General features: G+C 40.1%; 1 protein-coding gene across 2 annotated transcripts in view; it reads right to left on the reverse strand.

Moving 5' to 3' along the window:
• LOC126251063 (uncharacterized) overlaps window positions 1–12316 on the reverse strand; it is a 51791-nt gene that overhangs the window by 31308 nt on the left and 8167 nt on the right. For both annotated transcript variants that reach the window (XM_049951609.1, XM_049951610.1), the window contains exon 2: window positions 10970–11047. The gene's annotated coding sequence lies outside the window, so the exon portion shown is untranslated. The remainder of the gene's footprint in view (window positions 1–10969; window positions 11048–12316) is intronic.

Consider the following 12316-nt stretch of genomic DNA (forward strand, 5'->3'; position numbering starts at 1 on the left):
GGTTTAGGATTCTGGGTTTTTAGGAAGGATTCCTCTAGATGGCCCATGAATAGGTTAGCATAGGATGGTGCCATGCGGATACCCATAGCCGTACTGCAGATTTGTTTGTAGGTAATACCTTCAAAGGAGAAGTAATTGTGGGTGAGGATATAGTTGGTCATGGAGACTAGGAAGGAGGTTGTTGGTTTCGAATCCATAGGGCGCCTGGAAAGGTAGTGTTCAATAACAGTAAGGCCATTGGCATTAGGAATGTTAGTGTACAGGAAGGTGGCACCAATAGTGACAAGCAGGGCAGCAATTTGGTAAAGGGAGAACTGTTTGCAGCAGCATGGACTATTAGCTCGGAGACCATGGCGGTTACCCTTGACGCTGCATCACGGACAGGAGCGCCTGCGATTGTGTACCCAATGACAAACCTGGGTGCACGAATGGGAAAACGTCATTTTTTTGGATGAATCCAGGTTCTGTTTACAGCATCATGATGGTCGCATCTGTGTTTGGCGACATCGCGGTGAGCGCACATTGGAAGCGTGTATTCGTCATCGCCATACTGGCGTATCACCCAGCGTGATGGTACAGGGTGCCATTGGTTACATGTCTCGGTCACCTCTTGTTCGCAATGACGGCACTTTTAACAGTGGGTGTTACATTTCATATGTGTTACGACCCGTGGCTCTACCCTTCAGTCGATCCCTGCGAAACCCTACATTCAGCAGGATAATGCACGACCGCATGTTGCAGGTCCTGTGTGGGCCTTTCTGGATACAGAAAATGTTCGATTGCTGCCCTGGCCAGCACATTCTCCAGATCTCTCACCAATTGAAAACGTCTGGTCAATGGTGGCTCGTGACAATACACCATTCACTACTCCTGATGAACTGTGGTATTGTGTTGAAGCTGCATGGGCAGCTGTACCTGTACACGCCATCCAAGCTCTGTTTGACTCAATGCCCAGGCGTATCAAGGCCGTTATTATAGCCAGAAGTGGTTGTCCTGGGTACTGATTTCTTACGATCTATGCACCCAAATTGCATGAAAATGTAATCACTTGTAAGTTCTAGTATAATATATTTGTCCAATGAATACCCATTTATCATCTATTTCTTCTTGGTGTAGCAATTTTAATGGCCAGCAGTGTATTTCAAAATTAAAGCCAAGATAAATTAAAGCTGTCAAGGGTCCAAAGTTTGGTTTCAACACTGCAGTGCTTTACTAGGCTTTGTTCTATTGGAGTGGTATGTCCTTGCCTTCCTCTGAGCTCTGAACTGACTTACCAAGCCAGTTACAGGTGAACATGGACTCATAACCACTATGCAATTTGGCCTTTGCATTATAAAAATATACCACTTGACAAATAAGCATAAAGAGATAGAAAAAAGCTCTAGAATCAATGGGGATTGAGAACCCCAGCCCTCTGAATTTAAAGTTTGGTTTTTACCCACACAAAAGCAATGTTCACCACATATGAGAACACAACTGTGTGTGTATGCAGTGTAACTGGTCCTTCCATTCTGAAAGCACAGATTGTAGCATGTGCTAACATGCAGATTACTCGGCATCTATAGTAAGAGTTGTGCTATTTGGAAAAATATCCAATGTTTTTACACAGTTTCAAGAACTCTACATTGTAAACTGTTCTATTTGGAACCAAGCATTAAGAAAGTACTATATAACCTCTAAAAACCAGATTTGCAATGAATAGCATATTCGACCACACACCAAATACTGCATATTCTGTGGGCTTTGTAGCTGAGTATAGGGCAAAAGTATTTAGCCAGTGTGTGGATGGAAAACTTGTATCAAAATGTTCGTTTCTTGCTCATTTGTTCAAATGTACTTACCTCTCTTTCATGCCGCGCTGTCCCACTTGTTGAGTTGTTACAGTGCTTCGGGTCTTGTCGATAAGTTTACTTTGATACACATCATCAATATGTAAGCACAGTTTATTGTGCTCTGTACATTTTGATTTGTTTGAAAATGAAATTGTCTAAGTAATAATAATTGATTATGACTTCTAAAACAATAATAATAAAATAAAAAAATAAAAAATGTCGCCTACATGGACATACTTCAAGGACAATGAAAATAATCTGAAAAACGTTGTGTAAATTGTGCAAAACAAAAATTTCTCTTGGTGGCATTGGAAAGAAGGTGACTACATCAGGAATGATAACTCATTTGGAAAATAAACACAATTATGAACATCGTAAGTTGCAGCCTATGCGCTTCGTAAAGGGCAAGAAATTAGAGAGACAGCAAAAAAGTAATTGAGTCTTGAAGAATGCTCTGAAATGCGTAAACCATAGGATATTAATGATCTGAAGTCTAAATAATACCATATCTTAATTGCCAAAATGATGACAATGAGGCAGTAAATATAGTAGAAAGGGATGGTATTAGAAGACTGATTAAGGACAGACTTAGAGCAAAATGCTTTCCTGTACTTAAAGGCACACACAGCTACAAAAATATTACATTTAAAATAGTAACAGTCCATTAAATTTCGGGCATGCAGTCGCGCAAATAAAATTTCCTCCACTGATATTTCGGGCGCGTATCATCCGGCCATCCTCAGAGTGAGTCATAAGACTGACGACAAAATGCCAATTGCGGCCTTATATGCTCCACCACGGTGGGTAGGTATCAGATTAGATTAGCTAATAATTTAATAAATAGAGATAATGGTTTTAATTTGTACAAAGCATGGAATCCGGCTCTTGGGGTAATTCAACTGCAGAGAAGTCGTTATGGTGTCACCGCCGCCATCATATTTCGGTAAGCGAATCAAATGTCTGTACGCCTTCACAACAGGCAGCGCATATGTAAGTGTATTTCTTTGCCGCCGACCAGCATCTGTGACCCGCATGCACAGTACTGCCGCGGTGGAGCATCTAAGGCCATGCTCGACATCTTGTCGTCAGTGTTGTCAAATCTGAGGATGGCCGGATGATATGTGGCCGAAATATCAGTGGAGGAAATTTTATTTGCGTGGCTGTGTGCCCAAAATTTAATGGACTATTCTCACGCCGCGAGAAGTTGAAACTGCACAAAAATAGTAACACTTAAGACTATTAAATACAGCATAAAGCTTGATATTCTGTGCAATTTTCGTTTTAAACACATTACGGGTTTTTAATTTTTATATTGTGAGCCATAAGGATTGCTCTCTGAAACAGTCTTAAAAACACTGGTATCTCCATCACCCAGATACCTCACACTAAATTGTTCAAATGAACTTTGAAATATTAGTTTCATCCCAGCTGCTTCTGTCCCACCACTTAACCCCTGGTAATTCTTGCTTCACACTTTATTGTGTTCCTGCTGCCACCTTTCTTCTTCACTGCCATCACTGTTCTTTCTTGGGTCACACCACAGCGAGGTCATCGGTCCCATCGAATTAGGGAAAGAAGTCTGCTGTGTCCTTTCAAAGGAACCATCTTGGCATTTATCTGAAGCAATTTAGGAAAATCATGAAAAACCTACATCAAGATGGCCAGATGTTTGGTCCATCGTCCTCCCGAATACGAGTCCAGTGTGCTAACCACTTCGCCGCCTCGCTCAGTAAGATTTTTCCTGTATCCACACTAATGACAGATGATACACCATGAAGTGATGTATGGCCCCTCTTCACCCAGGTTCCATCACTACGAATTGTCCTGTTCCCCTTTCACTGTTAACATCTACAGCTTCCTCAACAGCTGCTTTCATGTCCTCCTTGCACTCAACTTCAAGAGCACTAAGGAGTGCTCTGTTTTAATCACTGAATCTAGTTACTGGCGCAGGCATGTTCATCAAGGAACAAAACAAGCTTGTGCCTTACCTGCCTACACCTAAGTATCTAACGGTGTAACACAATCTTGTATTCGCCTCGTACATGTTCCCATGGAGAGCAGAAGTCATGAACTGAACATCATATTTAGAAACTTTACACAAAATATGTATATTACTTACAATGCCAATTCTGTCACTGTCATCATACAGTCTGAGGCTCTTTGACTCACAGTTACCACTTCCACATGAAACATTAATCATATGGGCAAGTATTTCTAAGTCAATTGTCCTAAATCTACTGGAATAATCGTCTGGAAAAATTCCATCACTAGTTTTCTTCTTTGATGAACTTGGTGACTTTGTCGAAAATTGTTCTTCAGATTTAAGAGCACCATCTGTAGCGCTGTTATTTAAATTTCCTGTACTTTTTACATGTGAAAATCGATGTTTCCTCACTTTTTTGAATAAGTATCCACTGTTACAGCCCATTTTGAGCAAACCACGTTGATATATGCAAAACTAAAAACTGAAATAAGTTTGTAGAACATACTATTAAAAAAGTCACACTGAACAAAGGAACAAGATAATCTTTCCTCACAGCCTTCTACACTTATCTGCAGTTCATTCTGATAGTGTGAATGAAAAATTAACCGGAAAAAAATTTCTAGCATAGAGAAGGTGTGGATCACAGCATAGAAAGAGGGGGCATGGCAGGCACAGACGCCCAAACAACCTAAAAAACATATTTCTAGATGAAATTCGGTTATGAAACTTTGTGATGTTATTCTTAAAGAATCAGTCTAATAAATTATGCAATAAAACAATTCGAATTTTTTTGCAATTTTGCAGTACACCTGCCCCTAGTAGCACTTTGCCATGGTATAAAACACCGAGCCACCTTTACTTTTCAGACAAAATAATTCCAGAAATACACACATCAAGAAAAGGTTTGCGTCACCTCAATTCCAAAACCTGTACAGAAAATTGGAATACAGATCAACATAAACATCATTTCTGCCCTTTTTATTGCTCGTGAGAACCATACATTGCATGTTGTGCCACCATACAGTGGGACCTTCGGAGATGGTGGTCCAGATTGCTGTACACATCGGTATCTCGTAATACCTGGTAGTATGTCCCCTTGCATTGATGCATGCCTGTATTCGTCGTGGCATACTATCCACAAGTTCATCAAGGCACTGTTGGTCCAGATTGTCCCACTCCTCAATGGCGATTTGGCATAGATCCCTCCGAGTGGTTGGTGGGTCACATTATCCATAAACAGCCCTTTTCAATCTATCCCAGGCATGTTCGATAGGGTTCATCTCATGAGAACATGCTGGCCACTCTAGTTGAGCAATACCGTGTGTCTAAGGCGTTCAGCCTGACCGGGTTACCTCCAACCACTTCTCCGACAATTGTCTGGTTGAAGGCAAATGTGACACTTATCGGTGAAGAGAACGTGATGCCAATCCTGAACGGTCCACTTGGCATGTTGTTAGGTCCATCTGTACCGCGCTGCATGGTGTTGTGGTGGCAAAGATGGACCTTGTCATGGACATCGGGAGTGAAGTTGCGCATCATGCAGCCTCTTGCACACAGTTTGAGCCATAACATGACGTCCTGTGGCTTCACAAAAAGCATTATTCGACATGGTGGCATTGCTGTCAGGGTTCCTCCAAGCCATAATCCGTAGGTAGCGGTCATCCACTGCAGTAGTAGCCCTTGGGCGGCCTGAGCGAGGCATGTCATCGACAGTTCCTGTCTCTCTCTGTATCTCCTCCATGTCCAAACAACATCGCTTTGGTTCACTCCGAGACGCCTGGACACTTCCCTTGTTGAGAGCTCTTCCTGGCACAAAGAAACAATGCAGACGTGATCGAACCATGGTATTGACTGTCTAGACATGGTTGAACTACAGACAACATGAGCCGTATACCTCCTTCCTGGTGGAATGACTGGAACTGATGGGCTGTCGGACCCCCTCCGTCTAATAGGCACTGCTCATGCATGGTTGTTTACATCTTTGGGCTGATTTAGTGACATCTCTGAACAGTCAAAGGGACTGTGTCTGTGATACAATATCCACAGTCAACATCTACCTTCAGGAGTTCTGGGAACCAGGGTGATGTAAAACTTTTTTTGATGTGTGTATATTATAAGGTGGTTGAAATAATTAAAAGATTACTTTCAGAGAATAATTATACTTCCAAGACATGCGACATGTGGACATGCTTGCATAATCAAAACAGTTTTTTAAGTTTTACTGTGTCTTTTAATGATTGTAAACTCAATGTCAAACATGTAGTATTGAGCAAATCAAGCACTTTGAGAGAGAACACACAGCAGAAAACACAGCAATTAGTTTACAGGAAATTGCAAGTTTCTGGTATATCCAGCTGTCAAAAATTCATGTTATTCACAATAATGGACAAAACATAGTAAAGGCTGTTAGTAATGCAGAGTTGGCCTCAGTGCTTCGTTTCATTCATACTCTTCAATTAGTTGTTACCTACTGTCTGAGGACTCAGTCAAATATGACTCAAATCATAGCAACAGGTAGGAGGATTGTAACTCATTTTAATCATTCCGGCATTGTACAGGAAAAACTGCAGTCTATCCAAGAAGATTTGGATCTCCCTCAGCATGAATTGGTGTCAGTATGCAGTAGAATTCCACCTATTATATGCTTGCAGGTATAATTGGGAAAAAAAGAAGAAGAAAAAAAAACACCACAGGCCATTTCACTCTATCTTACAGACTGTGATGTCACCAATCTGACTGCTGCACAATGGGGGCTTATAGAGCAACTTATGAAATTATTACAACCACTTGAGAGAATAACAAAAATTACAAGTTCCAGATACACTTGCATATGTGAAATTATTCTGTATGTTGTTACATTAATGTGATATTGTGACAGAATGAGCACATTAGATCTAACAACGGTTGCATGAACAATCTGAAGACCTCACAATAAGTAAAAATTATTTGGTGGCTACTGCTTTAGACCCATGCTTTAAAACAAATGTTTTCACCAGTCAACTGCAAAGAGAAAAAAAGTATGACAGTATATTTTGATTGATAGCCTAAATATGAACTGTGAGACAAGCAGCAACAATAGTGTGAATTAATCCCCTATTTGGGCCAAGATGAGAACCAAAGACCAGAGTCTAAGCCAAAGTTTTAACTCATCTTCTATGGATTGCTTCAAAGAGGTGGTTGCAGAACAAACACAGCTCATACCAGGACATCAACTGAAACGGGCCTTTATTGATGTATTAAGAACTTACTAAGCCATGATGATCCACACACATGGTGGCAAGCAAGAAAAACTAAATTTCCCCATTTGCTAAATGCTGCAGCAAAAATTTGTCAGCACTAGGAAGCAGTGTTTATTCAGACGCTCTTTTCTCTGACACTGGGAATGTCAGCAAGAAGAAAAGGACTAAACTACTGACAAAAAATACAGAAAAATCTATCTTTCTGCACCATAATCTTCCAGTCCTAAATTTTAATTCAATGCTCAGACATTTATTAATTTATTATTTTTAAAAAACTGTGTGTACAGAATGTTGTTGTTGTTGTTGTCTTCAGTCCTGAGACTGGTTTGATGCAGCTCTCCACGCTACTCTATCCTGTGCAAGCTTCTTCATCTCCCAGTACTTACTGCAACCTACATCCTTCTGAATATGCTTAGTGTATTCATCTCTTGGTCTCCCTCTACGATTTTTACCCTCCAATGCTAAATTTCTGATCCCTTGATGCCTCAGAACATGTCCTACCAAACGGTCCCTTCTTCTTGGCAAGTTGTGCCACAAACTCCTCCCCAATTCTATTCAATACCTCCTCATTAGTTATGTGATCTACCCATTTAATCTTCAGCATTCTTCTGTAACACCACATTTCGATAGCTTCTATTCTCTTCTTGTCCAAACTATTTATCGTCCATGTTTCACTTCCATACATGGCTACACTCCATACAAATACTTTCAGAAGCGACTTCCTGACACTTAAATCTATACTCTACGTTAACAAATTTCTCTTCTTCAGAAACGCTTTCCTTGCCATTGCCAGTCTACATTTTATATCCTCTCTACTTCGACCATCATCAGTTATTTTGCTCCCCAAATAGCAAAACTCCTTTACTACTTTAAGTGTCTCATTTCCTAATCTAATACCCTCAACATCACCCGACTTAATTCGACTACATTCCATTATCCTCATTTTGCTTTTGTTGATGTTCATCTTATATCCACCTTTCAAGACACTATCCATTCTGTTCAACTCCACTTCGAAGTCCTTTGCTGTCTCTGACAGAATTACCAGAATTACATTGTCATCGGCAAACCTCAACGTTTTTATTTCTTCTCCATGGACTTTAATACCTACTCCGAATTTTTCTTTTGTTTCCTTTACTGCTTGCTCAATATATAGATTGAATAACATCGGGGGCAGGCTACAACCCTGTCTCACTTCCTTCCCAACCGCTGCTTCCCTTTCATGCCCCTCAACTCTTATAACTGCCATCTGGTTTCTGTACAAATTGTGAACAGCCTTTCGCTCCCTGTATTTTACCCCTGCCACCTTTAGAATTTGAAAGAGAGTATTCCAGTCAATATTGTCAAAAGCTTTCTCTAAGTCTACAAATGCTAGAAATGTCGGTTTGCCTTTCCTTAATCTATTTTCTAAGATAAGTTGTAGGGTCAGTATTGTCAACATTTCTGCGGAATCCAAACTGATCTTCGCCGAGGTCGGCTTCTACTAGTTTTTCCATTCTTCTGTAAAGAATTCGCATTAGTATTTTGCAACTGTGACTTATTAAACTGAGAGTTCGGTAATTTTCACATCTGTCAACACCTGCTTTCTTTGGTATTTGAATTATTATATTCTTCTTGAAGTCTGAGGATATTTCGCCTGTCTCATACATCTTGTTCACCAGATGGTAGAGTTTTGTCAGGACTGGCTCTCCCAAGGCCGTCAGTAGTTCCAATAGAATGTTGTCTACCCCCGGGGCCTTGTTTCGACTCAGGTCTTTCAGTGCTCTGTCAAACTCTTCACACAGTATCGTATCTCCCATTTCATCTTCATCTACATCCTCTTCCATTTCCATAATATTGTCCTCAAGTACATTGCCCTTGTATAGACCCCCAATATACTCCTTCCACCTTTCTGCTTTACCTTCTTTGTTTAGAACTGGGTTTCCATCTGAGCTCTTGAATATTCATACAAGTGGCTCTCTTTTCTCCAAAGGTCTCTTTAATTTTCCTGTAGGCAGTATCTATCTTACCCCTAATGAGATAAGCCTCTACATCCTTACATTTGTCCTCTAGCCATCCCTGCTTAGCCATTTTGCACTTCCTGTCGATCTCATTTTTGAGACTTTGTATTCCTTTATGCCTGCTTCATTTACTGCATTTTTATATTTTCTCCTTTCATCAATTAAATTCAATATTTCTTCAGTTACCCAAGGATTTCTACTAGCCCTTGTCTTTTTACCTACTTGATCCTCTGCTGCCTTCACTATTTCATCCCTCAGAGCTACCCATTCTTCTTCTACTGTATTTCTTTCCCCCATTCCTGTCAATTGTTCCCTAATGCTCTCCCTGAAACTCTGTACGACGTCTGGTTTAGTTAATTTATCCAGGTCCCATCTCCTTAAATTCCCACCTTTTTGCAGTTTCTTCAGTTTTAATCTACAGTTCATAACCAATAGATTGTGGTCAGAGTCCACACCTGCCCCTGGAAATGTCTTACAATTTAAAACCTGGTTCCTAAATCTCTGTCTTACCATTATATAATCTATCTGAAACCTTCTAGTATCTCCAGGGTTCTTCCATGTATACAACCTTCTTTCATGATTCCTGAACCAAGTGTTAGCTATGATTAAGTTATGCTCTGTGCAAAATTCTACCAGGCGGCTTCCTCTTTCATTTCTTAGCCCTAATCCATATTCTCCTACTATGTTTCCTTCTCTTCCTTTTCCTGCTGTTGAATTCCAGTCACCCATGACTATTAAATTTTCGTCTCCCTTCACTACCTGAATAATTTCTTTTATCTCATCATACATTTCATCAATTTCTTCATCATCTGCAGAGCTAGTTGGCATATAAACTTGTACTACTGTAGTAGGCATGGGCTTCGTGTCTATCTTGGCCACAATAATGCATTCACTAAGCTGTTGGTAGTAGCTTACCCGCACTCCTATTTTTTTATTCATTATTAAACCTACTGCTGCATTACCCCTATTTGATTTTGTATTTATAACCCTGTATTCACCTGCCACCGAACTTCACTAATTCCCACTGTATCTAACTTCAACCTATCCATTTCCCTTTTTAAATTTTCTAACCTACCAGCCCGATTAAGGGATCTGACATCCCACGCTCCGATCCGTAGAACGCTAGGTTTCTTTCTCCTGGTAACGACGTCCTCTTGAGTAGTCCCCGCCCGGAGATCCGAATGGGGGACTATTTTACCTCCGGAATATTTTACCCAAGAGGACGCCATCATCATTTAACCATATAGTAAAGCTGCATGCCCTCGGGGATAATTACGGCTGTAGTTTCCCCTTGCTTTCAGCTGTTCGCAGTACCAGCACAGCTACGCCGTTTTGGTTAGTGTTGCAAGGCCAGATCAGTCAATCATAAAGACTGTTGCCCCTGCAACTACTGAAAAGGCAGCTGCCCCTCTTCAGGAACCACACATTTGTCTGGCCTCTCAACAGATACCCCTCCGTTGTGGTTGCACGTACGGTACAGCCATCTGTATCACTGAGGCACACAAGCCTCCCCACCAATGGCAAGGTCCATGGTTCATGGGGGTAGGGTGTACAGAATACGTAAATTTATTTTTTTTAAGACTTAGTTTTTTGTTAATTTTTATAACATAGATGCTAATTATGTACCCATGACTACATTAAGAATTAGAAGAAAAATATATTATTATTATTATTATTATTATTATTATTATTATTATTATTACTACTACTACTATAAAATAAATCAGTATTTTCATTTTACCCCATTTTACCAATTATCTGATTTCAAAAAACATCTTACTTAAGTATTTGGCCAAATAGTATCCAGATATTCGGTATTCAGCCAAATAGGATAAAAGCAGCTGACCAGGATAAATACTGAATAATAGCCAAATATTCATTGCAAGTCTACTAAGACCACAAAAAATAATCGCTTACCAGTCACACGCAACACCAGAATTAAAAGATACTCTTGGAAATAACAATGCTCGATTCCACTTGCATGTGGTACAGCACCTGTAACATTAGAATGGAAATTTTATTGAGAGATTGTAAGGGAATTTTTGTCACTGCCATACCCTGTCAGCCTAAAAAGTCTAGAGACTGGAGTAATAATAAAAAAAAGAAAAACTTAATATGGTGGTTTTAAAGCTTCAGATGTTCTACATAGCCCCATGTGAGTAAAATGTACAGCACGTCATTACAACCATGAAACTTTCATAGAAGTTTGTCCGTATGTTGTTCAACTCTTGTGTCTCTTTGACTCTTATGTCATCAAAGTGTTGATCCTTTATGCGATTTTTATTTTTGGGAATAAAAAGTCACTCAAAACCAAAGTGGGTGAATGTGGTGTGTGTTTGAGAACTGGTATGTGTGTTTTCACTAGAAACTGCACTAAACTGTAACATGTGAGTGAGGGGGTGTAATGTCATGCAGCTAGAAGAAATCCCTCTTCTTCCAGTGTTGCAGCCAAACTCTCAGAATCCTCTGGCAAACTGACACAGAACACACAAATAATACTGACAATTTACATTGGTGCCGCTGGAAACAAATTCCCTGTGGAAAATGCCATGATCACCGAAAATATGAAGCACATTGTCTTCACTTTCGCCTTTGTCATTTGCACTTTTTTCAGTCTTGGCAATCTATCAGAGACCCATTCCGCGTTTTGTCATTTTGTAGTACACTCATACTGATAAGTCTTGTCACCCATGATGATCTTTCCAGAAAACAAATGTCCACATTTTTCATCTCAATCAAGTTGCAGCACGTGTCCACGGATCGCCACCTTTCTTTGGGAGTCGAGGTGTATGGGACAAACTTTGCACAAATTTTTCTCTCATTCAGAGCACTCTAGAGAATATCTTGAACACTAGATTTGGCAATGTTCAGTTCTTCAGTGATAGCTCAGCATAAGAGATGATAGTTGGTTTACAAATGATCGTGAATTTTCTCAGTGTTTCTGGCAGATGAATTAGAGATGGGATGGCCTAACCTCTCATTGTCCTCGAGCAATATTTTTCGTTCTTCAAAATGTTTACACCACGTAAAACACTCATTCATGGCTCAAATAATTCTCACCATAAGCCTTTTCCTTGGACTCAAATGTCTCTATAGCAATTTACATAGAAAATGTGAAATTGAATGGCTGCTCATTGTTTCATTGTGATTTGTGACAACAACATTGACCCACTATGGCTGCCTGTCCATTAGTTAATACTGCCCACTGACAATTGACTGGTCAAATGTATATCTGTTGCTTACAGTAGTTAGTTCAAGGTGCTA

This window comes from Schistocerca nitens, chromosome 1, assembly GCF_023898315.1.
Source record: "Schistocerca nitens isolate TAMUIC-IGC-003100 chromosome 1, iqSchNite1.1, whole genome shotgun sequence".
Lineage (NCBI taxonomy): Eukaryota > Metazoa > Arthropoda > Insecta > Orthoptera > Acrididae > Schistocerca > Schistocerca nitens.